The sequence below is a fragment of the Phoxinus phoxinus genome (assembly GCF_949152265.1).
Source record: "Phoxinus phoxinus genome assembly, chromosome: 16".
In the NCBI taxonomy this organism is placed as follows: Eukaryota; Metazoa; Chordata; class Actinopteri; order Cypriniformes; family Leuciscidae; genus Phoxinus; species Phoxinus phoxinus.
In genome coordinates this window covers 27,981,629-27,998,680 of record NC_136891.1, presented here as the reverse complement: position 1 = coordinate 27,998,680, position 17,052 = coordinate 27,981,629, and the positions used below count along the sequence as shown (strand labels likewise).

General features: G+C 39.1%; 1 protein-coding gene across 5 annotated transcripts in view; it reads left to right on the top strand.

The window, feature by feature from the left end:
• The window catches only part of daam1b (dishevelled associated activator of morphogenesis 1b), a 78,554-nt gene that overhangs the window by 24,765 nt on the left and 36,737 nt on the right, over window positions 1-17,052 (top strand). For 2 of the 5 annotated variants that reach the window (XM_079583984.1, XM_079583981.1), the window contains exon 1: window positions 1,530-1,880. The exons of the other annotated variants lie outside the window; for them this stretch is intronic. The gene's annotated coding sequence lies outside the window, so the exon portion shown is untranslated. Of the gene's footprint in view, window positions 1-1,529; window positions 1,881-17,052 lie in introns of those variants that run through there. 5 annotated transcript variants of the gene reach the window in all.

The following is a 17,052-nucleotide window of genomic DNA, read 5'->3' as shown; positions in this document are numbered from 1 at the left end:
AGAAAATTCTTGAAGCGTTTGGCATTAAGCTGCAAAGTAGGGCAAGACATGGTGAAGTTCACAAAAATTCAAATGCAAGGGGGAGAAAAATTTGGTTTGACGGAGAACTTGAAATGTAAACACCACCATGAAATGGTGTTTAACACAACTTTCAGTCCCGTGTTACAACGTGTGTGTATATACATTTACACCATGGTCTGGGTGAATACTCGATTCTGATTGGCTGCAGGGTGTCCATTAAAAAGTCATGTAGGACACCTAAAGGAGTTCTAAAGCCATTAGATTTCGATTGTAAAACTAATTAAAATATAAACTAATGTTTTAAAAAGGTGTTATTTGGCAAGTGAACATGGTATAAGCGGGTTAATGCCCTTCCAGGTGTCCATTGTCAGGTATTAATGGGCTTCACGCCTCGCCGTCGTCCATTAATACCTGACAATGGACACCTCGTCGGGCATTAACCCTTACATATACATATGGTTTAAGTGAAATACATTGATTGCTCACAATATATTTGTGATGATTTTGCCGCCGCTATAATATTTAAGCATTGATTTTGGACTTTCTGAATTTTTCCTTACTTGTGTGTATGAGAGCGCTATGTATAAACTTCAGTAGTAAGAATTTTGTTAGTGTTGGTCAAACAGTTGATTCAGGGAATCAATTCAGATGTAGGTACAGGCATCAGAACCGCATCCCCTCACAGCAGATCTTCGTTGACTCCTTTACACATTTTATAAGCTCTTCATGAGTTCTCAGCTGGTTGAAATACTATCATGTATGCGCTATGCACATACAATGAGCACAGCATACAGCATTGTTTTGGATGTTCAGTAAGTTCCATCACGAAATACAAATATTAAAAAGCCGACCAATCAGGTTGTAAACGTATCCTATGCCTTTAGGTTCGTTATCTTTAGGTTCGGTGTTAAAATGCCAATGTGAATGCTAAACGGACCAGGACTAAATGTTTTTTTATTTTATTTGTGTATATATATTTAGAATTTGTTTGTTTTTATTTAGTTTTGCGCCAATTCAGTACGTCACAGCCCGGGAAACCAATATGCAACTTGCTAATGCAGTGGCAGGTGGTATTAGGGGGAGGGGACATTGACATTTCTCCTGCTCCCTATTTTTGGTCCCTTTCTCTAGAAGAGATTGATTAAACTTTTCCCCTACAGAATATTTGTGTCAGCTGTCTATTTTTTCCCCTTTAGCTTGAGTCCTCTGGACACATCTGTTAACATACTCTGAACAAAAGAGTTTAGATGATGCTCAGCCTGTTAAAACCACAGATTCATTGACTCTTTCACTCTCTCTTAAACTGCCCCCCCCCCCCCCCCCCCACACACACACACACACACACACCTGGGTTGTCCATTTCACAGCCCTTCTCTAAACAAACTGTAAACAGTGCTGCAGCAGAACACAATGAGAGATATAAAGAGGGGGGGGGGGGAAGGAGTGAAGAGCAGTGGGCGGAGTCTAAACTCTGTGTCCTATGAGAGGACTGGGTGTTGAAAAGAGGCATGGCTTGTTGATAGTAACATCTGTGCCTGCGTTCTAAGAGAGAGAGAGAAAGGAAAAGACAAGGGGGTGGTGGAGCATTTGTATGAGATAGGCTGTTGAACAGCAGGGAGACGCCGCATGTGTGTTTACCGGTGAGCCGAGGAGGATTGCTCTCGCTGTCTGATATGGAGGCATTCTGGGACTGATCTACAGCACGTTTATGTTCAGAATGACTCCGGTTACCAAAGTGACAACCTTGAATTTACATGCTTTTCAAGCCTTTTAGAGAAGAGCCTTTGCTCTCCTGGAGCCAGACTTGTTTCCTCTTGAGGGATGTAACATTAAACGGACCGTAAGCGAAGGCATAAAGGGTAAGTTAACACAAGCAGAGGTCTTTCCGTCTCATGACATTCTGAATGAACGGTTGTGGTTTGATTTTTGCGATTTTTATTTCCCTGTGTTGTTCTTTAGCTGTGACGGCAGCTGAGCTGTTTTAATAGCTCGTAAAGCCTTTAAGGGCAGGTGTGCATTCGCTCACTGAGCGGTGTGGACGTGGACGGCTCTGCAGTGCTGATAACATGCTAGCCTGTCCACCGGCTTCAACCCGTGAGCTCTGGCTGATGTGACAAGGCATGTGGCTGACCTTTAATCATGCAAATTATGCGTACTAATAATAAATGAGGGTCGTAGGCACATTTTAATGTGACTGGACTGGGTGAGCGGGGATAAGGAGGTTGGTGAGAACGGAGATCACCTTGAAAGCGAACTGCTCTCATCGCCTTATCACAAATTGTAGAGATTTCCTCACTGTATTGCTTGTCTTGAGTGTGTCTGGCTGCGTTCTCTCTCAAGGGTTGTGCTGAAAGGACAACCAGTTGGTTTTTTGCTTTAGTAGTACAGCATAAGTGATACATTTTTACTGTATCTTTTGGTTTAAAATTCTGCACTACCCCACCCTCAGAGGTATCTAGGGTAAGATTGAGGCAGTTATGGTTTCAATGCAGCAGCCTCTGAAGCTTTCTCTCTCGTCCTTTTTTTCACCTTTTTATTATTTGATGAATTGCCATCTTTTGGCTGTAGAGATCTGAGAGGTGTCGTTCGTAATTAATGTGAACATTCGGGCTGATATTAAGTGGGATTTCTGCTGACCTATCAACTCTCTCATATGCTAATGGCTCGTTTAAATATTAAATGGTTTTTAATAAGAAGGTGTGGCTCACCCTATGGATTGCTGGATCTCATTTAATTAAGCTGACAGATTCTTATTTCACTGGCTCATATGAGCATTGCTAGGTAGAAGTCATCAAATGTAAATTCATAATTATTTGTGGTTGTCCTTGGATTAGTGCAAGAAAAAGAGGGTTTAATGCAGGCCGGTAATACATGTGCGGGTTGCCATGGCAACAGCAGGGCAAGGGAGGGATGGGTAGCATCCTCAGCGCAACGTTTGTTACACGTGTCAGCTCTGTAACATAATTCTCTGACATACATTACTAAATGTATGATTATTTTGTGTCTGTCTTGTGTTGTATTTAAGTTGAAAGTGTATAGTGATTTAGTTTTTGGCGAATGGAAGAAGATGGCTAGTAAGTGCATAAAACATATTTCTCGTCATATATATGAGTGCATATATCTGACTCATCTTTGTTTCAGCGAAAATTACGTTTCGTTAAGGAAGTCTCTAGTCTTGAGGGAAGTGTACTAGGATCCAATTAACATTCACAGTGGTCAATGGAGTCAGCGAGCCGCCATATTTCTGAGTCAGGTGTTATTCCTGTCATTCAGGGTCTCAGAGTTCACCGGTATCTCTCTGTTGAACTCCTTCCTTCCTTCTCTTATCCAGGTCCAACGCAACTCTCATGGCCCCCAGGCCGAGGCAAGTTCAGACTTCCATCTGCAAACATGTTGCCTGCTGTCGTTGAGCTCATTGTGGGTTACATTGACTCATTTTTCACCAGAACAGTGAAACGTAAAATCTGAATTTCTCGAAAATACATGGTGGGGGATAGGCCTATCAAGGTGGGTTGTACAGTAAAAAGTACCACAGTATTTTATTTAAAATGTATTTAAAACATAGTTATTTAATTATTAGTAGTTTAACTTTAAGTATATGTAACTTATAGGCTTCACCCAAAAATGAAAATTCTGTCATCAATTACTCGCCCTCATTTCAGTCCCTCCATTGACACTCTATGCAACTACCAATTTGACGATTCAAAAAGTTCATAAAGAGATCGTAAAACGAAACCATATTAATTGAGCGGTTTAGTCCAAATTTTCTGAAGAGACACAATCACTTTTTATGATGAACAGATTTAATTTGGTCTAATCCTTTAAGATTAACTTTAACTGCCATTACATGACAAGCAATATTCAGCATATTAGGGCTGCACAATTAAAGGAGAACTCCGGTCAATTTTAACATTGAGCTAAATTTTTTAGTAAATTTGGAGTGCTGTCAATACAGAGAACAACGACAAAAATCGGTGTTGCCCAGCCATGTTGAGTGATTCCTTCAGAGTGAACACGGTGAATCTGACTGCATTAGATGTGAAAGATATTAATAAAAATTATGTTAATTCAACAAGCGCACATACCTGTATTTACTTCCTGTTTTCGGTCGAAGTCCACAGTAGTCGACTGTCGAGTTCACGCGTGTGATGATCATAGGAATCACTCAACATGGCTGGGCACTTGTAATGACCCATCAAGGATGTTAAGAGGATAAAAGCAGGTTTAAAACTTGCCCCATTCAAGTCAATAGGGTGCAAATTTTTAAAAGAGGATAACACTGTGTAGGCAACACCGATTTTTATTGCTGTTCTCTGTATTGACAGCACTCCAAATTTACTAAAAATTGTGCTCAATGTTAAAATTGACCGGAGTTCTCCTTTAATCGCCATGAAACCGCACGCGATTTGGCAAAGGCTGCGGTTATTTTATGCGCAGCTTGTCAGTGCAGCACGGCTGATCGGTAATAACGCTGCTCCATCTGAACACCAGAGACCGCTGTCGCGCAGACACGCCAAATATTCCCCGCCGCAGAAGTTCGATAAACGCACATCATTCCAGGAAATCCCTATCGGGGATCATTCTATCTGTAGCTCAATAAACAGAAGATTGAAACGCTTTTAAACATGACTAATAAACACACAACTGGCTAATTCTGTATAAGAAGCCACATCATCTCACAGAAGGATGCACAACTGTCGTTATGAAGTGAGTTTGGAGTAAAAGCATGTTATTAAAGTCCGCGTGAACCGGAAGTTGCAACCGACTTTATCTCAGTGTTGTGACGTATTTCCGAGAGAAACGGAATACTAAATGAGGAAAAATAGTGGGCGTGGCTTTTTTTCCAACTATCACCTGATTGGATCTAGAAAAGTAGGTGTTTCATTCAGCCTGTCTACTGTCAGTTGGAGGGGCGTGGTTACGAATGTTAAGCAGACACCAAAACCGTCAAACCTACGTCATCAGGGAAGGTCCTCCAATTCAGAGGGGAGGGGCATTTTCAGTTTTTGATTAAAAACTTTAATTTTGTATATTGTGCATCCCGAGGAAAAATAAATATCTAAATTAATATGATTAGATAGATACCAGTAAATTGAATTTAACTGGTTTAACATGGTTTAGGATTGTTTTTTGGCCAGGGTAGATAGTGAACCCCTGATAAAATGATCACCATTCTGTTAAACCCAATTTAGCCTGGTCTCTCAGATGGGAGTGTCGGTGTGGAGAGGAATGCTCATGCTTTTGACTGGTGTGTGTGTGTGTGTGTTCTTGTGTATGCCGTTTGTGCAAGTGTTGAGAGGGGGGATGGTGGTCTCATTGTCTGTAGAACATGTTTGACAGGCTGTCTGCAAGGGGGAGCAGCTATTCAACCTCTTCATCTTCTCCTCCTGTTTTTCCTTCTAAATTACCCCTGACAGGAGGGAGTGTGGAATCTGAACCCCAGCTTTGGGTTCAATTCGAAGGAATCCCTGCCTGGCCAACGCCATGAAGCTCTCTCCGCTCTTCCATCCAGATACCGTGTTTATTAAAACATGAGGGGGAGACAGAGCGGTTAGCCTGATAGCTACCACCACCCTCATGATTAATAAAGGGCTTTTCTCACAAACGTAGTTACTCAACACCTCTTTAGAAAGCTTCAGTCTATATCTCACTCTCAGGTCTGAGAGTCCTCATGCTGGGGAAGCACTCAATGCCAGTCCCCAGTGCTCCTCTCCACAATGTTGATTTAAGAAGCTATTTTAGGTGCGATCAGCATTACGAACTTATCGGTGTGCGAGATGTGTTGGACTAAACGTTGGCCACATCCCAAATGACACATTTGATGTGGCCTGGCTTCATGACCTTCACTTTTGCTCATTTGTGAAGAACACAAGACCGTATGTCCCATTTGTCATTTTATGTTCAGAAAAGTGCTCCTTTGTGACTCTTTTTGCTAACTTTTGTGGACTTGACAGTGGAATATTACCCAGCAATCCCATTCATCTTAGTGTAGACTTGGAGGATGGCAAGAACTGACATTGTAAATTGGAACATGTCCATTATTTCTCGATTTCTAGGCTTGGTTTGACCCCTTTTCTTTTAATTGAGAGTTGTATACAGTATTTATTGACCACAAAAGCTTTTATCAGCGAGGCATCACTGCTCAATTTGCTGCTCAATGATATCAATGTATAGTGGCCATTACTTAATGGCTGTTCACGCTTACATCGATTTGCAGCGACAAATTGAGTGGAAGCTATTCTTTTTCAATGACAGTGGGTTATTTATAGTGACATTAGCAACATCAACCATTGACAATGCATCTAAGTTGAGCGGAGGATGACTATGCAAATGGCCAATGAATGCAGCGACTATCAGTGGCAATGAAAACAGAAATAAAGTAGCAACTCCTGCTAGCAACCAACGATTCTGTGACCTTTGCGATTTAATCAGTGTGAATACTCTTTAGTTGCAGAATTGCATTAATAATAACTAAATGGTTCAGACAAGTGAAATGGCATTCTTACAGCCATAAAGCAGATTAATACATGGCCAGTACATAGTAAAAAGCTGCTATACCCCTGAATGCCCTGGTGTCAGCATTCTGAGAGAAAATCTGATTTGCTAGTCACTCCCAGAACTGTCCCAGGCCAGGACGCACCCCAGAAAGGATCTTGTTGAGGATACGTTGGATACAGTGATGTAACATCCAGGCAACTGAATGTAAACATTGCCTACAATAACTCATCTAAACATTTTTGAAAGTGTGGCTACATGTAGTATTTATGTACTAGTGCTATTTTATCTTTTATTATGTTGTTTATTTATTAATTATTTACATTTATGGATTTCATTTTAATTGATAAAAAAATACATCTGTGAATTGGTGCAGACACTGTTGGACTGGAATCGCAAGCGTTTATTGTGCTTTAACTGGCACTGCGGCAGTTGTTGCAGTGTGTAGTTAAAATTTTAATGTTTTATTCTTATTTTATGAGAACTGTAAATTGTGGCAGACGCGTCCTCTGCTGCATCCTTTGTGTATTATATAAAGTCTTCCCTAGCTAATCTGGGCATCACTTCAGCCAAGTTATCTGATAAAGTGCACTTCGTTTTTGCTGAGTAAGAGGTGAGAAAATAAATGAAAAGATGGATGGAGAGAGAGAGAGAAAAGGGAATGCAGAAACAGTGGGACAGAAATGGTCTTGTTTTGTACAGGCCTTCCTGATGGGGTGAAGAGAGTCCAGCCTGTCACAGTGGATGAATGAACACCTGATATGTCCTGACACATGGCTCTCATTCCGGTCATTCAACTTTTTTTCTTTCATTTCCCTTTCATCCTGATGACCTGACTGACTGGAAGGATGTTAATGTTGATCTCAAAACCAAACAACACGCACTAAATGTCACTGTATCTCCTCCCTTTGTCTGCAGCTGTAGTGTTGCTCTAGTTGGTTTAGAATGACTTGGGTGTGTGTGATAATCTCTTTAAGTTGAGTCACAATACATACGGCAGTATATAATGAAATCTGTAAACGGATACATAAAAATAAGAGGCTTGTGGCACAAAAACAGCCATTTTCAGTAAATCTGACTGAACCCAGATGATTTAAACTGTTCATTCTATTTTATGTAGATTAAATGGCATGAGTATGTATTGTACATGCAATCTCTTTCCTCATGTAAATTAAAGAAAATAATTCTCAATGCATTCCTGATAACCATTTTTTAATGTATGGCAGTTCAGACTCAATGTAATAGCCAAAATACAGTATGTCTCTCTTTTTCATAGAAAGTGCAAAGTAAATGTTCTGTTGCGTTTTCTACCTGTGCGTGTGGCGTGAAACGGCCTTTGTTCAAACAGCATTGTCTTTTTCAAGGAAGATGTGACATAAAAGCAACAGAAGCAGTCTAATGGGTGTTTGATTCGAACTCAGGCTTGAACCCAATTACCATTAGTGCCCTGAGGACACGGGACGAGTGACAAGAGTGTGCACGATGAGATGGCAGTGGCGCTGTGCAGAGTTCGGCTGACTATGTGCGGAATGTGGCCTGTCAGGACAGGCCCACGGGGAAGTTAAAGCCTCAGCAGGGCCAAAGGTGATCCGAGTTGGAAGATAAATGCAGTTACTGTACCGACACGAAGACCAGTGGGCTTACGGTGACGATCAACAGTAATCTCCTTTGTGACAATTAAAATGGGGAGTGGTAATGTCAAGGGATTTACACAAACAAACAAAAGGTCTGAATTCTTGTGAAAAATGCTTAGTAACATCACGCATACTTGTACATTTTGTCCACTGAAAATGTGCTTTTTGATAATGACAAAGAAAATTATACTTGTGAGATCAGTAATTCAAGTACACGTGAAATGCTTAAACTTCCTTCTCTGGACAGTGTGGTCAAGTGTTGTGGAAGCTACTGTGAAACTGTAACCTTGCAAGCTATGAGCTATGTGTCACTTTCACAGACCTTTACCTTGACCGTTCCATGCTGGTCAAATGACCTGCCTAACTCAACCCCAGTTGCTGAGTACATTTTCAAGAAACTGCTGAGGATGCATCTTTTTCGTCTACACTTCACACAGTAATACTAACACTTATGTATTTAAAAAACAAAACACACCTTGCTAAGCTATGTGAAGTGTGCTAGACTAACTGGGACTTGTCACAGCACTATTACAGTCGCAATATTGTTGGTTTAATTTCTTATATTGTTCTCCTCATTTTGTAAGTCGCTTTGGATAAAAGCGTCTGCTAAATTATTAAATGTAAATCACAGTATGGAGTACAACAGTCGTGTTCCGAAAGTAAAAATCTCATTCGTTTTCTCCATAGGACAATTGATTTTGAGTGATAACTTTTAAACCTTAAAAGGCACGCTTACTGTGAGCTACGAGGTTGTTAACCGATTGTGTATGCTTTTGTTGAAGCCATCAGCCTTGATTATTTCTACTTTTCTTTTAAATAATCGTGTTCAACAGTGGAAATTCTTGCAGAAACACTACATTACCCATGAGTCTGCAGAGAAATCTCCAATTATCAGAGAATCTCATTCACAGTGCTTCATGGGTAGCATGGATAGTTCTTTCCCATTAAAGCCGTTTTTGTCTTTTTGTCTCGTTTTTTTTTTTTTTTTTTTTTTTTGCTTCAAATCAAAGTAATGTTGTGATTCACCTCATTTAATGTGTTGGTTTAGTTCATGGCTTTTAACTCGGAAACAAAAAAATACTTTTTCCATTGTAAAATTGACTTTTTTATTATGAAATACAACTAGAAAAAACTTGCACTGCAAAATATTACACTTCAAAGAACATGTTGGCAATTCACAGGGACTCGGGACTCTTTTCATGTTTACAAACAAACCGACTCCGAGTACTGCTTAGCCTAGCTGTGCTTAGCCTTGCTATGTGTGCAATAGACTGTGCATGATGAAAAACAGTGAAAGGTAACTTGGAGGGTAACAGTAGCTACGTTCATATTAAAATAGTCTCGCAGTAATAACGCTATACTTTTAGCTATAGTTACTCTTCAACCCATGGTTGTGTGACATGTCAGCTGTGACATGTCATAAAAGTGTTTTTCTTTCTTCCCCCACTTCTTGTTTATCTTCTTTGGACTGACTAATTTTTTCTGGTGGCTCATTTATTGTTGACATTCTTTCCATTTTGTTTGAGACATAACAACAGGGTTCATGTTTGAAGGACAAGGTAATCAGATGTTGGTCATATTTCTTTTTGAGCTCTGTGTTTTTAGGATTACTAAATGGAACAATTAGTCAGTCAGTAGATCATTTCTGATTCTCCTGATAGTATCTGTGTGTGAAGTCTCAAATATGTCTCAGTAAATTCTTCAGACTGCTTGTTCCTGCTCATATGTCTTCCAGCTAAGTACACCTTGCACCTCTCAAGGAAAACAACAAGGAAGTGATTTACAGTAAACTCTCGACCCTACTGCATTTCGCTCTAATGCTGCAGGCACATACTGTACGCAGCCTTTATCGCATTTTTAGTCTTTTGCATCAGCAGTAATTACTTATTGCTTAATCATAATCCGCCTGTAAAAGATTAAGCGGCGACCCCTGTGGCAGTCACATGGCGGAGTGGTGGTTTGTTTTTTATTTCATGCAAAGCAGTCAGGTCACATGATCGCCTTTGTTGTGTCAGCTGGATAGGTAGAAAGACGAGATTATATTGTGTGTCGAGTCATAACTCCTTCGGTTTCAGTTTGTAATCTGGACTGTAAAACAGCAATATGTGAATGCAATAAACTATGAGTGAATCTAAATAGCGTATGTATGACCAATATATCTTGTTAACAAACTGAAAAGAAGTTATTTCTTGTGACAGAACATATATGGATATATTTTATGCAAACACTGGTGTCTGCTCGCACTTTTCGCCTGACTGCTAATTACTCAATTTAGACACAACTATTAGATTAGCAGTTTGTCTATCAAAATGTACCAAAGAGAAATTTGGTCTGCTTAAAGGGATAGTTCACTTTAAAATTAAAATTCTGTCATCATTTACTCACCCTCAAGTTGTTTCAAACCTGTATTAATTTATTTCTTCTGCTGAACACAAAGAAAGATATTTTGAAGAATGTCAGTAACCAGACAGTAGTCTTTACCCATTGACTTCCATAGTAGGAAAAAAAAATACTATGGAAGTCAATGGGTACAGACTACTGTCTGGTTACTGACATTCTTCAAAATATCTTTCTTTGTGTTCAGCAGAAGAAATAAATTAATACAGGTTTGAAACAACTTGAGGGTGAGTAAATGATGACAGAATTTTAATTTTAAAGTGAACTATCCCTTTAAATAGATGCCAAATGTTAAACGGTGATTGAATTTGCATTATTAGTATCTTAAAAACCGTTTGTCTTAGTGCTTGTCTGATGACTGTGAGAATGTCAGACTTGGTAACGGTTATCTATTCGACTTTGGTGAAAATCGAGGTAATTTGTATGTGCATTGAATCCTCATTCATTTCCTTGTCTCTTACTGTTGCAGTTCCAGCCATAACTACCTTTCTCTGGTCAGGGCCAATTGCAATGCAGCTCTCCAATCACCACTTTGGAATAAACCACAGCATAGATTTCCAAAGACTGGGCATGACAAAAAACAAAGACAGGCTGGATTGACCATATCTGACTCGAAAACTCAAAATCCTCCCAGTCTGTGTTGACCTACAGTACACCACAGTACACACAGACCCTTAGGGCCGGTACACACCAAGCCGACAGTCGGCCATTAGCCAACGTCGGGCAGTCGGTGAGCTTTGGTTGGCTGATTGAGCATGTTGAATCGGCGTTGGACCGCCGGGAAAAGAGATCACTCTGATTGGCTGTCAGCTTTCTACACCAGTGCATGGAAAGAAAAATGAAAGCGACAAAGCAAGCAAATGACAAAGACAAGAGGGCACACAAAGAAGGCACTCATAAATTGACCTACATCTTCCATATTTTCAAAGCAGACCATTTCCCCAAAATTTTCATAACAATATGGTCATATGTAGCAGCCTAAATATTATGAGACAAACTAATCGGCATGATTTATATTCAAAATAGTAAATGAACACTGCTTTTTTATGGTTTGTATATTAGCATTCCTAGTTCAAATTCCCTTTTCTGAATGATGAACACAGATTACTGTCATCTGCTGTTGTGGACAGTTATAGTTTCTCACGCAGGTGCAGAATGTACAGTACATGCTTTTGGCCGCCGGCTGTAGTTTTTGCGGTGTTCAAGTGTAACTTTTTGCAGACTGCGCTAGTTCTTTGATGTCGGTTTGTTGTCTACCGGCCTTTTTAGAGTTATGGCACTGAGAGGTTTCTCATTTTACCGAGCAATAAAGAAATAAATTCTTAATCAGTATTTTTGTAGAAAATATAGAATTTCTTTATAATATATTAAAATTATTTTAATAGCATAAACAATTAAATAAATTAAATATTTTGTGATACTTAAAAAATATATATATATTAGTAATCCGTGATAAAATGGTCGAAACGGCTCTGCGGGGGTTAATAAAGGCCTTCTGAAGTGAAGCGATGCGTTCGTGTATGAAAAATATCATATTTGAAACTTTATCGACTAAAATAACTAGCTTCCGGCAGACGGCCGTACGCAAGTCAACTTACGCCAAAAGAGTAACACTTGATGCGATGTATGTAGGAGTAGCGTAAGCTTTGACGCCTCTCGCGGATCGGGTTTAAACAAACAGGGCTGGGCAACCGCGTTCGACATTACGTTGTGTGTCAAGTTCAAGGGTTACTCCTGCGTGTGGCCGTCTGCCGTAAGCTAGTTATTTTATTCGATAAAGTTTTAAATATGGATATTTTTCTTACATTAATGTATCACTTCACTTCAGAAGGCCTTTATTAATCCCCCAGAGCCATTTTGAGCATTTTTATCACGGATGGATGGGCTTTGATTGACTTCCCAAAAAAATATACCCATTGACTCCCATTATAAAGCTTGGAAGAGCCAGAACATTTTTTAATATATAACTCCTATTGTATTCGTCTGAAAGAAGAATGTCATATACTCCTAGGATGGCTTCATGGTGAGTAAATCATGGGCTAATGTTCATTTTTGGGTGAACTATCCCTTTAAGTGTGAACACAAACAATGTCGATAACTGCGCCTCTGGCATTCCTCTTATCAGAGACACTGATTACTCAAGAGTCAAACTGTTTTGATGCTAGCCTTATGGTCGAATGCTGTTAAAGGTTATTTTATCATCAGCATGGAGTCAGCCAGAGGTTAGACGAGAATCTGAGCTAGCGTTGTAGCGTCGAGTTTCAGGACAGCAGGTTAAAGGAGTCTCGGTGTACTCCAGGGCCACAGGTTTCTACCACAGGGCACATGTTGTGATATCACAACACAGAGGGGAAGGAATGCCGGGTCTTTCATGGAGTGAGGGATGATCTCAGAGTTCACCCAACCAGATCGCTCCTGTTGGTATGCAGGATGTTAGTAAGTGCAACCAGACGTTGACTGCTGGGCGAGTAACGGATCAGCTGGATGAGCTGATGATGTTGATGGTTGGTCAGTAAGATTTAAAAAAAATGTTTTTGAAAGAAGTCTCTTATGCTCACCAAGGCTGCATTTATCTGATCAGAAATACAGTATAGTTGTGAAATAGAATTTTTCTATTTTAATATATTATAAAATGTTTATTTACATTACATTTACATGATGGCAAAGCTGAATTTTCAGCAGCCATTACTCCAGTCTTCAGTGTCACGTGATACATGCCTTTACTGTCACTTTTGAACAATTTAGTGGATCCTTGCTGAATAAAAGTATTTATTTCTTCTCCTTCAAACTGCATCTTGCATGTTTACCGCTGTTGCATTGCTAAAGTTTTCCTGAGGACGAAACATACAGTATTAACATGTAAAACTCATAGAGATTTAAGTTGTATAGTTGGGATTGGAGCGACTCTAATTCCAGGGAGGGGCAGCTGGGAATTCCACTGTGGCAACGGACTGGCGGAGGGGCGTTACGTTCAGCTGTACTCCAGCTGTGTCGATTTATATTGGTGACCGACAGGCGGGGAAGGGGCATCGGTGCCAGACTCGCCCACTCAATGGAAGACTTGGCTAGGAGCGTCTATATCTCCACCGAAGTTATTTGAAAACACTTTCTCTCATTCGCTTTATTTTTTCCCCTAAGTTCCTCATTCCTCGTTTCTTAGTTTTTTCCTAGAATAATAGTAAATCTTCCGTCAGGTTTGTATCTGGAATTGCTGGAACGTTTTCCCACAATACATTTCGCAGTGACCTCGGGGCAGCCATCTGTGATCAGAATCATCTTCCCTGGCCCACAGGGCAAACTCGCTTTATCTCTGCTGAAATGCCTCACAGGTGTTTGCACACACCTGCACGCCTGCACGCCTCTCTAAGTCTTGCTGGTTAACGGATTCAAAGTTGTGAGCGTTGAGTATTCGTTGTTCAAACCATGTGTTGTTTATGTCTCCACACCCAAATGCAAAGCCGTTAAGACAGCTGATGGCCCTTCTGCTGCTGGGCTTGAGTGGCAGATGTTGCTACACAGTGGATTCTGTCGTACACACATTGTTCTTATAGCAGTTGTTCACACTGCATTTTTGGAAAGTATGTCAAACATGAGAGGCTAGTCTTGGACTATTGAGTTTATTATAGAATGCCAATAGGGTCAATGATATGAAAGTCTTTTTTGGTTTAAATGTATCAATGTATTTAAAAAAAATGGGGTATAAAATAGGGATGCACGATATATCGGCCACCATATCTGTATATCGTTATCGGCCCAATAAGAAAATTTAGCCGATGTATTAAAGCTGATAAATGGTGAATTATTTTCTTCAGATTATTTCCTTCAGCCTTCACACTTCAGATGCACGCTGTTTGTTTCTTCTTCAAAAAAATAATAATATATATAGTAGGGTATATTTAGTATATTCTAATAAATCAGTTTTCATGTATAACATTTTAATATATTAGAATAATTATATTTTTTTATTTTATTTTGTTTTTACATTTTACAAAACGATACAAAGATTGCATTTCCAATATATTTTACATCTTTTAACACTTTCCCCCCCCCCCATATTATTTATTGTAAACACCCATTGACCCAATAGAGCTGGTAAGTCCCGCCCATCCGTAAAACTCCAAGTGGACCTCTAGGTTGAAAAAGCATCAATGCAAGTGAATGAGAGAAAATAATTATTTTCTGATCCCGTTTGAATTGTGCCATGAATGTGAACATATGTTGTCTGTGAATTTTTTATATAATTTCTCATGTAACGAGTTTGACAGTATATTGTATGATTCTTTAGCTGGCAGTTGTAGAATAGACATAACGAGAAAGACTACACGCCGCATATGTGACGTCACCGCATAACACATTTTCCCTCCACAAATCACGGTGCGATAATCTAAGGAATTAGATCGAGATGCCTGTGTGTTTTGTACCCAAATGTCACCATTCAAACAAAACAGGCTGTTCTTTCTTCTAGACACAGGCATGTTTAGCGGGATCCGTGTGCTAGTGGTGGTGACGTATATCAAACGTGTCAAAAGCAGTGAAGAGTTGTAGTCCACAAAGTGCCCTCACACAAAGTCTAACCGTATGAAAATTATACCCGCTAAATTGTAGCATTCTTTACACGAAAAATTATATAAAAAATTCACAGACAACATATGTTCACATTCATTGCAAAATTCAAACGGGATTAGAAAATAATTATTTTCTCTCATTCACTTGCATTGACGATTTTTCAACCTAGAGGTCCAGCGGGGCAGTGTTGGTCAAGTTACTTGGAAATAGTAATTAGTTACTGATTACTGATTACTTCTCCAAGAAAGTAATCCAGTTACTTTACTGATTACTTATTTTCAAAAGTAATTAGTTACTTTACTAGTTACTTTACTAGTTACTTTACTTCAAAAACATGATGCACGACCTGAAAATGCTATAAAAGCAGACCTTTCAGCCTAATTATATTCTTTCTGCATATTCCATCATCTAAAATTGAATCAAATTAAACATTCTCTTTTTTAAAACTTGTTTAATTAGTTTCAATATTTTAACTTTATGCACATTGCATCAACCAAAAATTTTATTAAATGCAACAGTCTCAGACTTGAAGAAAAATGTTGAACATTTAACCAATTTCTGCAGAGTCCACCATATTTTAACGAAATACACAAATTCCTTCTTCTGTTAACTTATATTTCTGCATATTCCAGCATATAAAATGCAAATATTTTTTTGTAAAATCCTCTATTCTATTAGATTCAAATAAAATACAGCAATAAACTAATTAAAATGAAAGTCTCTCATGACTGTATTCCAAATTATTAACAGTTACGTCTTTTAACATTAAAGAGCAGATTCGTTTTGTTTTTGTAAATCGTCAGACATGTTTTTACCATTTAATGGAGTTTTCCTTTGTAGAAAGCCTTTCTTTAAAGTGAATTTCGTTTTGTATAAATTGTATCTTAATTTTAATAAATATTGCATCAACCAATTGCATGTATTTAATAAATAAAAAGCAAATATAGCAGACAATATAATAACCGTGCATTGAGGCGGTAGCGCGCCGCGTTCACTTGCATTGCATTGTTAAAATCCTTTCTTTAAAGTTAATTTCGTTTTGTATAAATTAAATTATTTTTGTATCTTATTTTAATAAATGTTTCATCAACCATTTGCATGTATTTAACAAATACAAGGCAAATATAGCAGACAATAACCGTGACATGGAGGAGCCGGCGCGCCGCGTTCACTTTCACTTTCATTGTTAACTAGAGCGCGCACCTCATAAATGAATGAATCTCAGCGTAGGCCTATGTCTCATACATTAGCATTAAATATCTTTGCTGCATCCTTTCTAGAACAGACAAGGGCTTTCTCGCGGCTCGCATCAGCATTTACGGATGATGAGTTTTGTGATGCGCGTGCGGATTAAATAAATAATACCCCATTCGCGCAGCTCTATCGATAACAACATTGAACACTAGGCTACACAAATAGTATTTTTTTATTTTATTTAGGCGATTAATTTTCCATAGTGACATAGGAGGTGCCGGATCCAAAAAAAAGGTTCCGTATCCAACGTCGGGCGTGTTCCGGCTCAAATTAAGCCACGACTCACGAGACAGTCTAACGAAACAACATCACAGTAACGCAGTAACGTAGCCTCCTTATGGGAAAGTAACAGTAATCTAATTACTGTTTTTGCAATTGTAATCCCTTACTTTACTCGTTACTTGAAAAAAGTAATGGGATTACAGTAACGCGTTACTTCTAACGCGTTACTGCCCAACACTGCAGCGGGGTTAGCGGAAGGGGCGGGACTTACCAGCTCTATAAAGTAATTTAACTTGCAGTCATCATTGTCCTCTTATTTGTCAAGTTTGGATCTTATGAAAAGCTTTTTATGAAAAGCCAAGGATTGCTTTCTATTGTCCTAAATATAGATGTGGCCCTACACATGTGGATTCAAGATGTGTTAACTTGCACAGCCTCTATAATCCTATGTAGGGAGTGATGC